The sequence below is a fragment of the Phalacrocorax carbo genome, chromosome 12 (genome assembly GCF_963921805.1).
Source record: "Phalacrocorax carbo chromosome 12, bPhaCar2.1, whole genome shotgun sequence".
Classification (NCBI taxonomy): Eukaryota; Metazoa; Chordata; class Aves; order Suliformes; family Phalacrocoracidae; genus Phalacrocorax; species Phalacrocorax carbo.
The window spans coordinates 159,609-176,635 of record NC_087524.1 but is presented as its reverse complement, the minus strand read 5'-3'; the positions used below and the strand labels follow the sequence as shown (position 1 = coordinate 176,635).

Genomic DNA, 17,027 nt, shown 5'->3' with positions numbered 1-17,027 from the left:
AAAAGTTACTTAGTCTAGGTACACGGGATATACGGTATTATTCTGGCTTCTTCAGAAGCATCAATGTCTTTTGAAAGCAAAATTGATGCTTCTGAAGAAGCCAGAAGAATCATTCAAGAGGAACTGCCCTTCGCACCACAAGTTCACTTGTGCCCTCATCTCACACGTAATGTAAAAAATAGAACTTGATATAAGAAATTTCTAGAAACAGGAACTACAAGACTCAGAAATACATTTTTTGAAGTTCTTTTAAGTGTAGCCCACCTGTATTTACTTTACAGCCAACTTCCTAACATTTTCCAGGGACATTCCCAATGACATTTAGGATTATCCCATTTTTGATACACATAACTGAATGTACCTATTACAGCTGGTAGAAGCAAGATGACTCTATTCCACATATTCTGAAGTAGTAATTACATTATGAAGTCACTACAAAATAGATACACACAGAGTTTGTGTATCAGCAAAAGTTAACTAAGAATAATTCCTTACAAAGATATCCTGGGTATCTGTGAAGGCAAGTTTTTCACCTTCCTCACAATTATAAATTCTTCATCTCCTATCAAAACACAGAAAGAACTTCCTCAACACCTGCAAATGTGTTACAGCAGCCTAATCTATTCCTTTCTAGTCATATCTTGTTTGTACTTCTATTAAACTCATTCTACAAATATTAATGAAGTCTCAGCATTGCTCTAAGGCAGGCAAATATCTATATACAGATGAATATTCTCCTTGGCTGCCAGGGTGCCATGCAAAATTTTCAGATGTGCTTGCAAACCTGCAGGCACAGACCATTACCATGCCCAATGCGCAACATTCCTGAGCACTGAACTTGCACAAGATTCATTTCAAAGCAATTTCAGCCTCAGCCACCTTTCTTTGCTCAATCCCTTAATGAGCCATGAGCCAACCATACTGTGTGAAGTAATTCAGTTTCAAACAGCAATTTAAGGATCTCTGTAAACCAACACCACTTGCAATAGGTGCAGCGGCTAAGCCTGCACCGCAGAGGCAAGCAGAACACCGTGTGGAATGAGCTGAGGCAAGCAGTCTGCGTGCTAACTCACAAAAACTCCTGAGCCAAGCACTCCGTCTTCCTTCCACAGCACCTATGAAAAGACGGAAAACACAATTCAAAACATGCCTCAGACACACAGCAGTGAGCAACACCTATTCAGTGGACTTAAGTTCAAATCAGATTCTGCTCTCAAAATGGGGGTATAAAACTTTTAAGTATTTTTTGAGCCAAGCTGTCTCAGTTATGACAAAGTGAATAATTTTTTTGTATTGATTTTTATTGTCTTGGAACCAGAATCGAGTTAGAGGCTTTGCAGTTTGCCTGTCATTGCAACAAGACTAGTGCAAGCTGGCCAGGGCTCTCACAGCAACTGTGCAAGCTCACTCCTGCGCTGCATTTGCACAGGCTTAGCAGACCTGACTTCTTATCACATGTTCACTACGGTCACTCACAGGAGCAAGTTCAGTTTGCTCAATTGGCTATATGGCTTTTGCAGAGCTAAGAGCAAGCAGAAAACACTGAAGCTGGTAACCACCCAGTTACAACAAAACCAGATCTCTGGAGATAAATGGCAGCTTCACACTTTGCCAACCTCTAAAAACTTACTACAGTTATATAACAACTATAAAATTGAATCCTAATTAATCTGAAATATACGTAAGACACTATTCCTATGGATTATTTACAGACCCACTTAGCTTCTGCTCTACCATAAAGAGGGTAACAAAAATCAAGCAGGAAAAAAGAATTTTTGTAAAAACCAACCATCATTATTAAAATACTCTGCTTTGTTTCCACCACTGCTGACTAACCCTCCCATACTTTAAACACCCAACATACTATTGCTAAGAAAACAGCAGTGATCTGTAAGGGAAGAGGAAGGCTACTGCTGCACAAGCAGATGTAGGTGTTCTCCAGACATGCTATTTCTCCCAGATACTGGGTTAACTTGTAAGTGGTCCCAACCACAGAACCAGAGAAAAAATTTACTTTTGGAAATGAAATCACGATAACACTTTGATGATATGTAACTATATTCTCTGAAGCTTGTGTAAGTAAGAAGAAAAAATTTTCACATATTATTTCTGATTAAAGAAGTTTTTGAGAAAGATTGTTCCCCTATTAAGAACACATAAAAGCCAATAGCTTTTTAGTAGTACAAGGAAAACCCCTATGGTTTAATTGCTGATAGGGTTTCCCAGCCTTCTGTAGCATTTTAACTTTAGGTGACAATTGCAGTTCCACGTAACTCTTGAAGTAAAAAACGAAACAAAACAAAAACAAAAACAAAACCAATCAAAAAAACAACACACAAAATAAAAAAACAAAAAGTGAAAAAACCACTAATACTGCCCCCGCCAGACAACAGATTCAAAGGCTGTAGCTATTCTATGTCCCAGTGGCATCTGCAGAAAACTGAGTCTGAACTAAAAGCAAAAGGTATTATCAGGCCTGAGAAAACTGTTCTTATAGAAAAGAGAGAGGATTCTCATTGCTAGCAATTTTACTAATACAGAAATATGACCAAAATAGGAGGAATACCAGATGCAAAAGCATAAATGATGTTCTTGGTTCAGTACTCAGAACTTTATCTTAAGAGACAAAATGAACTGAGGCAGAAAGCCTAAAGACTTAAGGTATTTGAATTTTATTTCTCATATTAAGAACAAAATTCACTGAAATAAGGCACAAAATTAATGTAGCCAGCATGATTTTAAAAAGCTAACTATAGCACTGAAAAGTTGCATAGCCTTACAATGTTATAATATAGTGTAAATAAAGAAATACATAAAGACTATTTTATTTAAAAAATGAAATCCAACATTCTAGATCTTCCCTTGAATTCATGCTGTTTGGCAACAGCTTTCTCCGGGAAGGAGGGAGGGCTCCCAACTGCACAGACAGGCTCAACAGACAAGAGAAGGGCATGGTGCACCACTCCCATCGCATCTCTGGCAGTACAATCCCAGAGCAAGGCTGGCCATGTTTCAGCACATATTTCTGTCCTGAAGAAACATGAGTCTGTGCTTGGGACAGCAGAGCACAGCACTCTGCAGGAGACGTACCACAAAATAGTTGAAGTCCCTTTTCATTCTTATACTCGCTAAATCAATCACATAGAAACAACATCTCAAGTGGCATCCTTCGTTCTCTGGTGAGGTCCAGCTATTACTGTTCATTTGAAGGTGAAAAAGATTGTAACACTCCTCTCCCACTGAAGTCTCATGTCTCTCCAAATGTTTTAGGCTATTGCTTGATGAACCATTTCCAGCACACGGCTGAATTAAAACTTCCACTTAGGAAAGGAGATGCTTCCATTTAGCACTAGGTATGGCCGAAACAACCAATTAGTATTTATCTCACTGTTACATGTAAGAGCAGAGGTTCAGAATTTATTTTTCATTACTCCTATTTCTGCATAAACTTTCAAAACACAGAACAAAGTAAGTGCTTCAATGTGTAATATGTGTGTTTTTAGAACAGTCCCTCCATACACCCAAGATCCTACCACATTTTCTGGCAGTAGGGAGTACATCAATGGTGCTGAGGGCAAATTGTTGTTCCACATGCCACACCACCTCTGAAAGCCTGAACAGATGAGAAGTGAGGCAGAGAGACCGGGAGAGGCAAAGAGACCAGGGGTGGGGGTGACAGAGAGAGAGAGAGAGAGAGAGAGATGGAAAGAGAGCGGGAGGATGCACGCCGGGCAGGTGGAGAGACACGCAGGCATGCAGAGAGAGACAGGCACAGGCAGACAGAAAGAATTGTCCAAAAGACAATGGATTTTGGTGAAAGTTTTCACCCAGATGACTCCTGGCAGGGATCTCCCTTGACTGATCCCATGGCTGTTCTCAGCTAGAGGGAAAGAGTTTTCACAGCTAGAGGCTTGAGAACATACTTTCTCCACACAGCTGAAATTATGAAAATATTGGCTAATTTCTGCATGGGTTAATACTGATAACTCTGCAATCAAATATCATTTAAGACCTTTATTTACAGTTTAGACATCCCAAATACAGCCAGATTTTCAAGTCAGTCTAAATTCAATCCTGAAGGTGATGAAATAAAACAGAGGGACAGAAAAAGTTCCCATTACCGATAGCCGTGGGGCTGGATGAAGAAAGGAGTGAACATGGCAGTGATCTTAAAGGTAAACATCCCTGACAGAAGTCAGCTGCCTCACAACCAAAGAGGGGATAACTTCCTCCTCTTGAGGATGTCTCCTCTTTTTGAGATTCTTAGCTAGCCAGAAATACTGGACAGATTTCTTTGTACACCTAGATGACACAGCATAACTACAAAGATGTACAGTTATTTCCATTCATCTCCAAGAATTTTTGGATAGTGCAAATGGAACAGTAGAGAAAAAAACCCAAACCTTCCTGTTTTATGCATGCATTTTCTCAGTCTTGATTGCTACGCTGGGAAAAAGAGGGTAAAAAAAGCCTGTGATGCTTTTGCTGTCAAGCTTACACCCATTTGTCAGTCTTCTCCTTAAAGGAATAATTTAATTACCCAGCTCTGTGCTACTCATGCCTACTGGGTAGAACCAGGACCTGACAGCACCTGACAGTGCTGCTGATGCCCACGACAGACTCATACTGGTCTTCCTTATTTTTCATTCTGCTAATGCGCAGTTCCTAGTCTGTGAAGTGTTATAAAGATAGGACAAAGCTGTGACTGTCAGAGACCTTAGGCTAACTCCCCAGAACCATGTTGGAAAATATACTCAAAGTTTACATAAGTTTATGATAGATGGTCTTTCAGACACCAGGGAAATGTTTCCACTTAGCTGATATAAAAATAATTATCCAAACCTTAGCTCAAAAGTTGCTAGTGAAGACCATCAAAATGATCTTGGAGGGAAGATTAAAACCAAAGTTTCCCCAAATCCACAGACATACTTCTTTAGAGAGTAAGGGTATGGCAAGCCTGTGACAAACACCACAGGCTTCCCAGAAGACAATGAAGGCCACCGCTGAGAGACCACCTCAAGATAATGGAAACCAAACCTGAAGGGACCAGACGGAACAGCGAGCAAACTGGGATAACAAACATCCTTAAGTGTAACTGCAGTCATTTCCACCACTACCACTGTTATTTGTACAGCATACCAACCACTAGAAGAAACTGTAGACAACTCACTGCTTCTACAGTGATCAGAGAGAGAAAACTGGACACATTTTTCATGAAGAAAGAATGTGTTCTTATACCAACTTTTCAAACCAACAAATAACCCATGAAAAACAAGAACAAACCCACTCTATCTCCTGTTATCTGCTCAGACCAACAAGGGGCATGGAGAGACCATGTTCTGCAGAAACACCTTAAAGTGAGACGCTGCAAGCTGCTGGGGTCAAGTGCAGCATTATACTGCATGAAGATAGACTTTACAGTGAACAGCTCTCCAACTTCATCCAAAATGCTTGTGAGTTTTATAAAACTATAGTGGACTGCCTCTTAAAACAGTGTAATGAAAACCTTCTGAACACTTACCTAATCTGAATCACTTGATTTTAAGCCTGACAGTCAGCCAAATCTATTTAAAGAGCATCTCTCACAGTAAAAAAGCAGCATAAAACCATTGGCTTTGAACTGCAGAAGGCTCAGTGATGGTGGAGGGCTTGAAGCTTCTACCTACTCAAGCTCAAGGGGAACCTCTCTGCTTCTTCCCAACTGCCTGGAGGTGTTCCTGCAGGGTTATGAAATCTTAGCAGTCATTTCTGTGGCCCTTCCCAAAAGAAGGACATCAACTGATAACCACCTGTCCTCCGTGCAAACTTATAACCACATAGACTTCTGTTCAAAGTAGTGGAAAAAGTATGTCATTTAACTCGTAGAGCTACAGAGAGAGAGAAGAGTAGGGTAGCCATGTCCTCATAAAGCAGTTATGAGGACCAAAAGTATCCAGTTGGCTCTCAAATAATCAGAAAAGCTATTAAAATCCATCCCGTAAAGAGCTCTAATTCAATATGACAACCATTCAAGGGCAAATTACAATTAAAAATAAAAAAGCCAAACATACAGCTCTAAATATCCAAAGCCAGCATTACAGCCTTTTCTGATCAAAAATAACAACCCACAAGATGATCTAAAAGTTTCTGGAAGAAAGCATCTCTTGTTAGAGACTGCAATTTATAAGAGCATAATGTGGGATAACCGAATAATAAAGGGCTTCTGTTCAAAGAAAAACAATGAGACAGATGAGGTCAGAAGCACAGACACAAAGGCCATGTTATTTACTTTGTGTGGGCTTATTACCAAAACATACTTCACTCCCCAGATAAAACCTTTACTCATATCAAAAACGTGGTATTAGTAACCACTGATCTCATGCATCATGGTACTTTCAGCACATGCATTTGCTGTGCTGGTTACAGGGAATGGAGGCAGATGAACCCACATCTTTGTGTCCTACTTCTGAAATCCTTCCGAAGCCTCTGCCCCCCTTTCTGTTACACAGCCCAAACGATCTGTTATCTCAACAACTTTCCTCTGACAGTAGAAGACGGAAGGAATATATATAAAATTAAGGAAGTCTGCCCAGCCTGAAGTAATTGAAAACTATTCCAAAATAATTTTCACTCCCTTCAGATCTGCCCTTCGCAGTTGCCCAGCTCTTTAAGACTGCTGTCCGTGACAATAAAAGTCTGTATCTTAACACACCTGCATTTCCAAAGTGCTTATACTGCAGTTTTGTGTTACTTTCTACATGAAATACAAGTTTGCTCTCCCAAGCCTGTATTTGAAAAAAAAAACACCCTACCTACCCCTAGGCTTGGTGCTGGACATTTCATAAGGAGGAAGGGTGGGGTAAAACCAGCTTTTCATCCCACTCCATATGGAACTTGTGGAGTTCGGATAAACGGGGAAAAGACAGCAGCTTCAAGTGTTATGCAAGTGCTCAAAAGCAGTTAAACGTCACCAATCAATCCTGTATAACACCGAAAATCACGACAAACAGGAACAGGGCAGCTGTCAACCATATGGGGAAATGGAAGGTTCTGGTCTGATTCTAGCAAACAGCCAGCCAGCCTCCTGCTGCTGGTTATTCCCCTTCTAAATCTTCACCTTAGCTCTCCAAAGGGGAGCTTCAAGATGAATTCAGTATTTGATTCAACCTCCAGATATAAACAAACACTTTCATTGCAAAATTCTGTATTTTACAGCCAACAGCTATTGCAACAAGATTTCAAGGCCCTTTTTCCTGTGGCACCTTCACTCAATTCACAAGAAAATAACCTCTTTTCCAATACCACTGACCCAAGAAAACAAGTGTCTTCTACTTTGCCTTGCAAATTCCAGCCCAACAAGGACTAAAGAGTTCCTAGAAGCTGTCAGTAGTATTCAGCAACATAAAGCTTAATGACTGACAACTTTCAAAATCCTAAAATCCTGCTACCATTCTTTTCCTGACCTTGCACGCTTTCACTGCTGAAGAGCATCAAAACACTTCAGAAACATTCTTCCTCTTCTGTAGCAGCTACAGAATCGTGTTGTGATATACCTTGTTACGAGTTCTCCTGTGAACCTGCACAACCCTTCCCTTCCTTAAAATAGAAGTAGCAATCAACTCCCAAATCATATGCTGTTCACATTACGGCACCACAAATCCCTCTGTTTCATTAAACACTATTTCATTTATACCTTGATTTCAGTAACATTTGAAACACTGAATGTGTTAATACACACACATCCACATAGAATAAAAACCACAGGTGAGCAAGAAATGGATTTTGCAAGAAAACAAGCAAGCAGCACAGAGTACTTCAATTTCAAAGGAAAGACAAGGCAGACTAAGCAAAAGCAGACACACACAGAGAGTAGCAACAGACTTTGACCAAACAGATGGACAGCCTTTGGGTAGAAAAATGGGTCTTTCTGGTGACGTGTTACGAATCTCAAAGTCAAACACTGCAATGCACTGTTGTCTCCAGGTGGTGCTCAAGGGGAAAGACAACACCCAGGGCAGAAGTCAGTTTCCTCAACCCAGGCACATAATGGCCTTTTTGATACCACTGGCTAATGAAAACCTCCACACAGGGTGGGCAGACACAATTCACATAATTCCCACCTCCCTCGTGATCAACAGCTGAGGCCAGACAATATATTTGATAGTACCAAAGCATTTACCCTACCCTCTCCCTCTTTTCTCTTAGCTCAGGGTAGTACTTGGCATGAAAATAATAGTTAGAGCTTATTCTCAAACTATTAATTCACTGTATTTTGTGTTTTATCTATACCACCATTACCATGCACCAAGGTGACTTATAACACTGGTGTTTTTGCCTGACTAGTAACATACCAAGGTGTAAAAATAAAGCATTGTAGAGGAACTTGTGCAAAGCATAGGCAGAGTGAGTAAAGAAAGAGCAAGCAGCAGTTTAAGGTGCGTGTGCTGGGTCCCAGTTTTAAATGCTTACATTGTTTTTTCCTGCCTTGCTAAAACTGACAAGAAGGAGTGCTGCTGCACCATGGAACGTTATATAGATTAATACTTAAACATAAAAATATAAAACCATGCACCCAGCATTCACAACATTGTGATTATTCCTCTTTTTTTTCAAGCAGTCATCTGTGCTGTATAGCTATAAATAACACTTCAGCAGAATCACGAGTGTGCATACACATGCATAAGCACTTAATAATCTCAACTTGGGTTTAAGATTGTTACTATTTAGTTTTAGAGGAATAAGCATAACTAACCAGAAGAGGGAAACTAATTTTTGCTTCATTTGGCTTTGTACACTGAACTATTTTCCCACAAACCCTCTGAGGACTTCAGAACCTGAGTAGGAAAAACACTTGCACATACCACAAGAAGAATCTTACTCAAAACATCCCATCTCCAAAAGCAGCTAAAAGCACATGGGAAGCATAAAAGAAACAGGTTGGGGGAAATATACCATCATACCATACACCTCACCACAAATCTGGAACAGACAAGCAGGGGTAGAAGAACTTAACACCTGATTTCTTGTTTTATCTACAACTAGGAGACCAGCAGAAGAAAACATCTGATCAATGCATTTAGGGAAATTACAGAGGAAAAGCCTCTCTGTGCAAGCTGATGAGGTTTGGGGCTTTTTTTTTTTTTTTTCCCCCTTTTTTTAAACAGGAAGCAAATAGACATGACGAAACCTCAAAACTTCACATCCCGAACTTCCACGTAATGCTTTTGTCTCCCACTAGCACACAAAGTGTAATATACTGCCATGGCTTCCCTGTGGCTCCTGCACCCCAAGAGCAGACCTAGCTGATTGGGTCATTGCTGGCTGAGCCGACAGCTGTAGACATACTGAGCCTCTCCTCAGTTGCTGCCCCAATCCATCATACAATCTCATAAAGTGGCCATTTTGCAGGGCTGTGTGTGTTTTATAGAAGAGGATTTATGACAACTGAATGCACAACAGTCCTGAACTCACAGCTAAACATCAAATACAGGCAAGGTCACATAACAATTCCTGCAAAGACAGGGAAGGAGGCCTTCTGTAACGGGACATTCAGCTTCCTCTATTACCTGAAATTTTACTTTCACTGAGAAGCCCCTTACTAACAGACAATTTATTCTGCTTAAATTCTTCTGGAATAACACATTCTGAAAGATGTACTAGAATAAATATTTTGGTTAACAGAAAATCCCTGACATCTTTTTATCAAGCACTTGTAATAAAAACCTTCAAATCCAGTTCAAACTACTTGTGTGTGAAATTTGGAGTAGGTGGCTAAAACAGGCAAAAGGTACACAGTATACGAAAATCAAAGAAAGTATTTGTCAGAAATACATTTCAGAAATGAAAACACTACAGAATACACACAGTGTCGTGGTTAAGCCTCAGTTGGAAACTGAACACCCCGCAGCCACTCGCTCACTGCCCCCACCGCTGTGGGATGTGGGAGAGAAGAGCAAAACAACTTGTAGGTTGAGATAAGCACAGTTTAATAATTACAATGAATAATAATAATGATCATGATAATAATGACAGTAATGATAATATAACAAAATGGGGGAAAAAAACAAACACAAACGATACAGCCACTCACCACCTGCCAACTGACAGTGCCCCTCCCCAAGCCATGATTGCTGCCTCCCTCCCCCAGCCAGCCCCTCCCAGTTAACGTTCTCGGCATGACGTTCCATGACATGGAATATCCCTTTGTCCAGTTTGAATCCCTTCTCTTAGCTGTGCCCCCTCCCCTCCCAGCTTCTTGTGCCCCCGGCAGAGCATGGGAAGCTGGAAAAGCCCTTGACTAGTACAAGCACTGCCCAGCAACAACCAAAACATCTGTGTGTTATCTCAACATTGTTTTCATGCTAAGTTCAAAGCACAGCACTGTGCCAGCTGCAGTGAAGAAAATTAACTCTATCCCAGGTAAAATCATGACAGTATCCGCCCCTTATTCCATATCATTTACATCATGCTCAGGTCCCATGGTATCCAATACAATTTCAATAACCCCTATCCGCCTTCTCATCCTTTAACAGAATATACAGATTTCATTTATCATTCCCCTAGTCTATGGGCCACCCCTGTAAAATGTCCGTGAAATGTCCATTGAGTTAGTCCACGGCTTTGGGTTCCATCTATTGTAAGAGTCTTTCAGAGAGGTGCTGTGTGTGGTGTTGGAGTGTTGCATACTGAAATCAGTCCTCATTCCATCACTGCTGCATTTTGCTTGGTTCAATTGAAAGTTCATTATTTTTATTCTTAATTTGGGAGTTTCCCACCATGATACCATTGATATATACATTGCATATAGCAACCATAGTAGTGATGACATACAACATTATATAGCAATTAACAGCATACTATTCAGTTCACTGGCTGCTTTCACCCAAAATCAAATACCCTTCAGGTACGCACCAGACTCCTCCATCCTCCAGCATCACCCATCAAGTGCACCCAGGTCCTCGAGCAAACACAATCCCACAAATGGGTTTGCCTTTGCCTGAGGCAGGAAGAACACAAACTGTTTTGCCCAGTATATTTTTTACGTGCGCTACAGGGACTCTATCCCCTTCCACATTACATAAGGATTCTGATTGGGCAGGGCCAGCTCGCTTGGCAGATCCCCTCGTGTTGACTAACCAGGTGGCTTTTGCTAAATGTGTATCCCAGTGCCTGAATGTTCCACCCCCGCCATTGCTCTCTGTGTAGTCTTTAACAGCCCATTGCACCGTTCAATTTTCCCAGAGGCTGGTGCGTGATAGGGGATGTGATACACCCACTCAATACCGTGCTCTTTGGCCCAGGTGTCTATGAGGTTGTTTTGGAAATGAGTCCCGTTGTCTGACTCAATTCTCTCTGGGGTGCCACGTCGCCACAGGACTTGTTTTTCCAGACCCAGGAGAGTGTTCCGGGCAGTGGCGCAGGGCATGTGATATATTTCCAGCCAGCGGTTGCTTCCACCATTGTAAGCACATGGCGCTTGCCTTGGCGGGTTTGTGGGAGTGTGATAGAGTCAATTTGCCAGGCCTCCACATATTTATATTTCAGCCATCGTCCCCCACACCACAGAGGCTTTACCCGCTTCACTTGCTTGATTGCAGCGCACGTTTCACATTTGTGGGTAACCTGCGCAATGATGTCCATGGTCAAGTCCACCCCTCCATCACGAGCCCACTGTATGTTGCATCTCTCCCTTGATGGCCTGAGGTGTCAGGGGCCCACTGAGCCAGAAGTAGTTCACCCTTATGTTGCCAGCCCAGATCCACCTCAGCCACTTCAATCTTGGCAGCCTGATCTACCTGCTGGTTGTTTCGATGTCCTTCAGTGGCCCGACTCTTGGGGACGTGAGCATCCACATGCCGTACCTTTAGAGCCAGGTTCTCTACCTGGGCAGCAATATCTTGCCATAATGTGGCAGCCCAGATGGGTTTGCCTCTACGCTGCCCATTGCTTTGCTTCCACTGCTGTAGCCAGCCCCACAGGGCATTTACCACCATCCAGGAGTCAGTATAGAGATAGAGCACTGGCCACTTTTCCTGTTCGGCAACGTCTAAGGCCAGCTGGATGGCCTTTACCTCTGCAAACTGGCTCCATTCACCTTCTCCTTCAGCAGTTTCTGCTACTTGTTGTGTAGGACTCCATACAGCAGCCTTCCATCTCTGGTGCTTCCCCACAAGATGACAGGACCCATCAATGAACAGGGCATCCTGCTTCTCCTTTTCTGGCAGTGTGTTATACAGTGGGGCTTCTTCAGCACATACCACCTCCTCCTCTGGTGATATTCCAAAGTCTTTGCCTTCTGGCCAGTCCATAATCACTTCCAAGATTCCTGGGCGACTGGGGTTTCCTACTCAAGCCCGCTGGGTGATCAGTGCAACCCATTTACTCCACGTAGCATCAGTTGCATGGTGTGGAGGGGACATTTCATTTGAACATCCAGCCCAGCACTGGCAGTCAGGGTACCAATCTTTAACACCAACTGCAAAAAGGACAACATGGTGCTGTGACCAGCAGCTGTTATTATCTCCAACCCTTAAGCCCCATGTTGGGCGCCAAAAAGACTGTCGTGGTTTAGCCGGCAGCTCAGCCCCACACAGTCGCTCGCTCACTCTCCCACCGGTGGGATGGGGAGAGAATCAGAAGGGTAACACTCATGGGTTGGGATAAGAACAATTTAATAATTAAAATTAAAAGAAACAACAACAAAAATGCCATGTAAGGGAGAACAACGAGCGGCACAAAACCGGGGGGGCAGGGGAGGGAGGGGGAAGGAGAATTAGCCGCCGAAACAAACCACATGCGACGCATCCACCCACCCACCCGATGCCGTGCGGCAACTGCACCCCGCCAATATAATGGTCATGGTGTCACATGGTAAGGAATGAACATCCCATTGGCCAGTTGGGGTCAGCCGCCCCCACCATGGCCCTGCCCCTCCCAGCCCCCCGCCACACGGCAGAGCGCGGGAAGCTGGAAAGGCAGCCACCTCCCCACGGTGAGGAGAATTAATCGCTTCTCAGCCAAACCCAGCACAGATGTAAGGAATGTGCTCTACACCGCAGCCGGGGAGAATGGCCCTACCTGGAGCCTCTGGCAGAAAGCACACGGGGAGACCCGAGGTCAACCCCTAGGGTTTTGCAGTGGGGGATACAGAGGGTCCGAAGCCCGCTATACTCCAACTGGAAAAGATATATTGGCAGCATATGAAGGGGTTCGAGCTGCTTCAGAAGTGGTTGGTACTGAAGCACAGCTGCTCCTGGCTGATACTACATGGAATAAATGGGTTGCACTCGTCTCCCAGCTAGACTGAAGAAAATTAACTATCCCAGCTAAAACATGACACATAGTATATACATAGTATATACAGTTCCATGTGTGCAAAGCAGATAGCACCCTACACCAAGTTTTCTGAAATACATATCTTTCATTTTATGCTAGAACTAAAAATAAGGTGAAGCCACAATAATTGCCTATGAACTTTCACAAAACTCTGGCCTTTTTGAATACAGTGTCTGAATTCAATTTTCTAATTATGATTCAAAGACACTGTTTATGTTAAGCCTTACCAGATGCTACCACAAGGAACTACTTCCATACTGATTTTATTAACTTACACAACTCTTTCCTTAGAGTTTTAATATCTTAAAATCTTGGGTTCTGCTGGAAAAAAGATGCTGTTCATTCTGTAAAATGCAGAAACAATGCTAAAATTACTATGTATCAAAACCACGCTTATGTAGATGTTATTGTTTTCATTCGTAAAGCTTCTTTCATCCTCACCAAAGTACTGTGGAACTACCAAATGCAAAAGGGATTATTTTGTGTCCTGCTGTGGCCTGGAGAGATCCACAAAGCATGAGAGACTCTTGTTAAGTACAAGTAGGCTCTGTCCTAATGGGTCACAAAAGCAGAAGCTGTGCAAATGCAGTATAATTTACAAGCTGAACAGATCAGTTAGGTGTTGGAGTAAGAAAAAGAAGAATTATGTCAACAGCTTTGATTTATTTTTCCTCTGGTCATGAAATGACACTAGTGAGTGGCACCAGAAGCTCCCTACATAAAAAAAACAAAGAAAAACCCACAAACACACACACACCCCCAATAACAAACCCACAGCCCTCCCACCTCCCCCCCCCCCCCAAAAAAAATCCCCAAAAACCCAAACAACCCCGAAAGTGCTTGAGAGGAGGTTTATAACGTGAAAGGTGCCTTTCCACATTATTTGCAGGTTGCTCACTGGTAGAAAAAGAGCACGAAGAGGTAGTTCACAAGACTTCCTCTCTGTGCAATCCGAAGCAGCTTGTTAAATATGAAATTAAAACAGAATTCTGTGGGTGCCCAGGGAAGTTATAGTACATTTAACCAACTGGTACACATGAAGAGGAAAACACCCTTATAACACTTTTTGATCTTGTTATTTTAAAACAGAATGGAAAAGAGCAAGTTTGGGGGTATGTACGTGTGCCCCATATACAAAAATGAGGCCTGGCCTGACCACAGTGTAGAGTACCCAGCCAACAACAAATGTTGAAGTCACTGATTTCAACACTGAAAGCATAGCTAGAGAAAATCGCAGCCTTGCGGAACTTCAGACAACAGGATTTCAGCCTGGACTGTAAATAAAAGCGTGCTTACTTTGGAGATTTAGTTTCTTTCAGCAGTGGTTCAACTGTTTCAATGCTGCTGTGGGTCTGAGCTCTACTGGAAAGCAAGCAGCTACTTCTGTTACTCTCCTAAATCTGATCCTGCATCAATGGCTGAAAGCAGTTGTGAAACTAAAGACAATGTGCGTCTGGCAGAAACCACATACCCTTCTAACAGTGACACCCAGGAGTGCTGCAAGGTTAGGCACAAAGGATTACATGGCTTCTGACTTAGTCCAGCCCAGAACACATGAAATTTAGAAAGCACAGCATCCTAAACTGGTATGTTATATTCTGTGTACTTGGTTCATCTTTTACACGCAACAGAGGATGGGGATGTAGCTGGGTCTCAGGATTATATAGTTTATGTAAGTGTTTGCTTTCTTGCTTCTAATTATGTGTGTGATCCTTTAAGAGTGTGCCTGTGCCTTGTAGCACCCTTGGGGGCAGGGGTAAAGCCCCATCCTGCCTTGTCCCACTTGGAGAGGTACCAAAGGTGTTCAAAGGAGAGGGCTCCAGGGACTGCAGGGTATGGCTGGCCTTACACATGGCACAAAATTTCTGACAGACATTTGAGGCCACTCAGTGACAGACAGACTGGGAAGCAGAGACACAGTGGGCAACAGAAAAGGTGCACACAAGCATACACGTTCTGGTTTGTTTTCCCTACTTCTCTGGAATTTTCTCTTTAAAAAACCCACAAAATTACTAGTACTTATTTAAATAAGATTTGGCTTTTTGCTGTTAAAACCTTTTCAGTCTTTTGGGGGCTCACTACAGGAGAACCGTTAGACATGTCCACCTCAAACCTGTGGAGGACTCCATATCCTGCCATGGCAACCCAAGATGAGGTTTGCTTCTTCCCACAGCCCCCAATACAGATCACAACCCAGCACCAGCTGGAGCTAATCACAGGACAGAGCCTTCAGCTTCCAGCTGCACAGCAGTCACACACCGTGGGTTGCCCGCACCTCCTTGTGCAAAATCCTGTTAGGACAAGACCTGTTGATATTGCTCCAGGCTCGCATCTCTGAGCACTGTAACACTGTACAGTGTAACTTGTCTTCCCCGGAATTCCCTAGACAATATGCTGACAACACATAAAACTGCTGAAGGGACATAACCCTTGCATTTGAGAGAAGAGTGTCTGAGGAAGATTGGCACCTTGGTACAGAACCAGATTCAGATCCAGAACACCAGCAAGGCAATAGAAGGACAAAGCCAAACATTGTCCTGTTTAGAAGTCCTCTCTCTCAGAATAACTAGCCTTCAAGGAACAATCACCTGACAACTGGGAAAGCAACGTCTGTAAAAGCTGTGCTTATCAAGAAGAGTTACCACAGCTCGATGGTATTTTCAGCCACCTTATTACATTACAATAAACGCTTTGTTGAGAAATCAGTTACAAAATTTTCCTTCAGTACTGGAAGAAAGCATTCAGACGCAGTGTTACTATTATTAATATCCACTGCTTAACCAGCAGTGCAACATATAACACTTCCTTATACACACCTGTAAGGGAGACAGGAAAAAATAAGACTATTCTATCCAGATTAAGAGTCTATGCATCCTTCCTCTGTGATTAAAAAAAATAAATCATATACGTGTGTGTGCACGCACATGTGCAACCAAGTGGCTGACTTGGAAAACTCTTAAATTTCTGGTCAATCAGGACTAGAAGTAATTCCATCTGAAGCTAAACTGCTCTGAGCTTGAGCCAAAATGTGCAGTGTTAGATGTATTGTCTTTGCTAGCCTAGAAGGAAGTTTTTCTGGCTTTTTAGCTTTCTCACTTTTTCCAAGTACCCCCAGGCTCTCCAATTCTAATATACTCTGGTGACCCAGGTGCTCACCAATTAGGACAGGAACAGTAACGCGCATCCTCTTGTGGAATTGAGTATATTGTAAACTTAGAGGAAACTTGTGGAATTTCATATATATTAATACATCAGTTAAAAAGATTATTATTATGATCCAAAACATCAGAACCTGAAAAGAACCAACTGGAAAATGGATGAAATGACACGGCTGTGACACACTCTTCTTTGGGAAGAGTAATCTTGTCTCACAGCTTATATCTGTGACAACTCCCAGGAGAAAGAGCAACTGATTAACATCACTTGGCTCTTGGTGGAGGTGAAAACCTTGTTGTACTACAAAAACCTTCCTACAAATGTATTTGATCCAGGTATTTTCATTTTGCTTCTTGATTACCAGAAAAACTATTTTTCTTGACTAAAAGTATATAAATATGTTTAAACCTATTCAGAAGGGTAGTATGTACATAATTTTCTTTAACACTTTGCTTTGACTATATCCCACTATTCCCCCTTCCCATGGTATGTCACTCTCCCTGCATTAGCTTCTAAGGGCCCTCAGGTCTAGCATAATATTGACTCTCCCATTTTTA

General features: G+C 42.4%; 1 protein-coding gene across 12 annotated transcripts in view; it reads right to left on the bottom strand.

The window, feature by feature from the left end:
• The window catches only part of USP54 (ubiquitin specific peptidase 54), a 102,508-nt gene that overhangs the window by 52,532 nt on the left and 32,949 nt on the right, over positions 1–17,027 (bottom strand). Inside the window, exon 1 of one of the 12 annotated variants that reach the window (XM_064463596.1) lies at positions 1,074–1,109. The exons of the other annotated variants lie outside the window; for them this stretch is intronic. The gene's annotated coding sequence lies outside the window, so the exon portion shown is untranslated. Of the gene's footprint in view, positions 1–1,073; positions 1,110–17,027 lie in introns of those variants that run through there. 12 annotated transcript variants of the gene reach the window in all.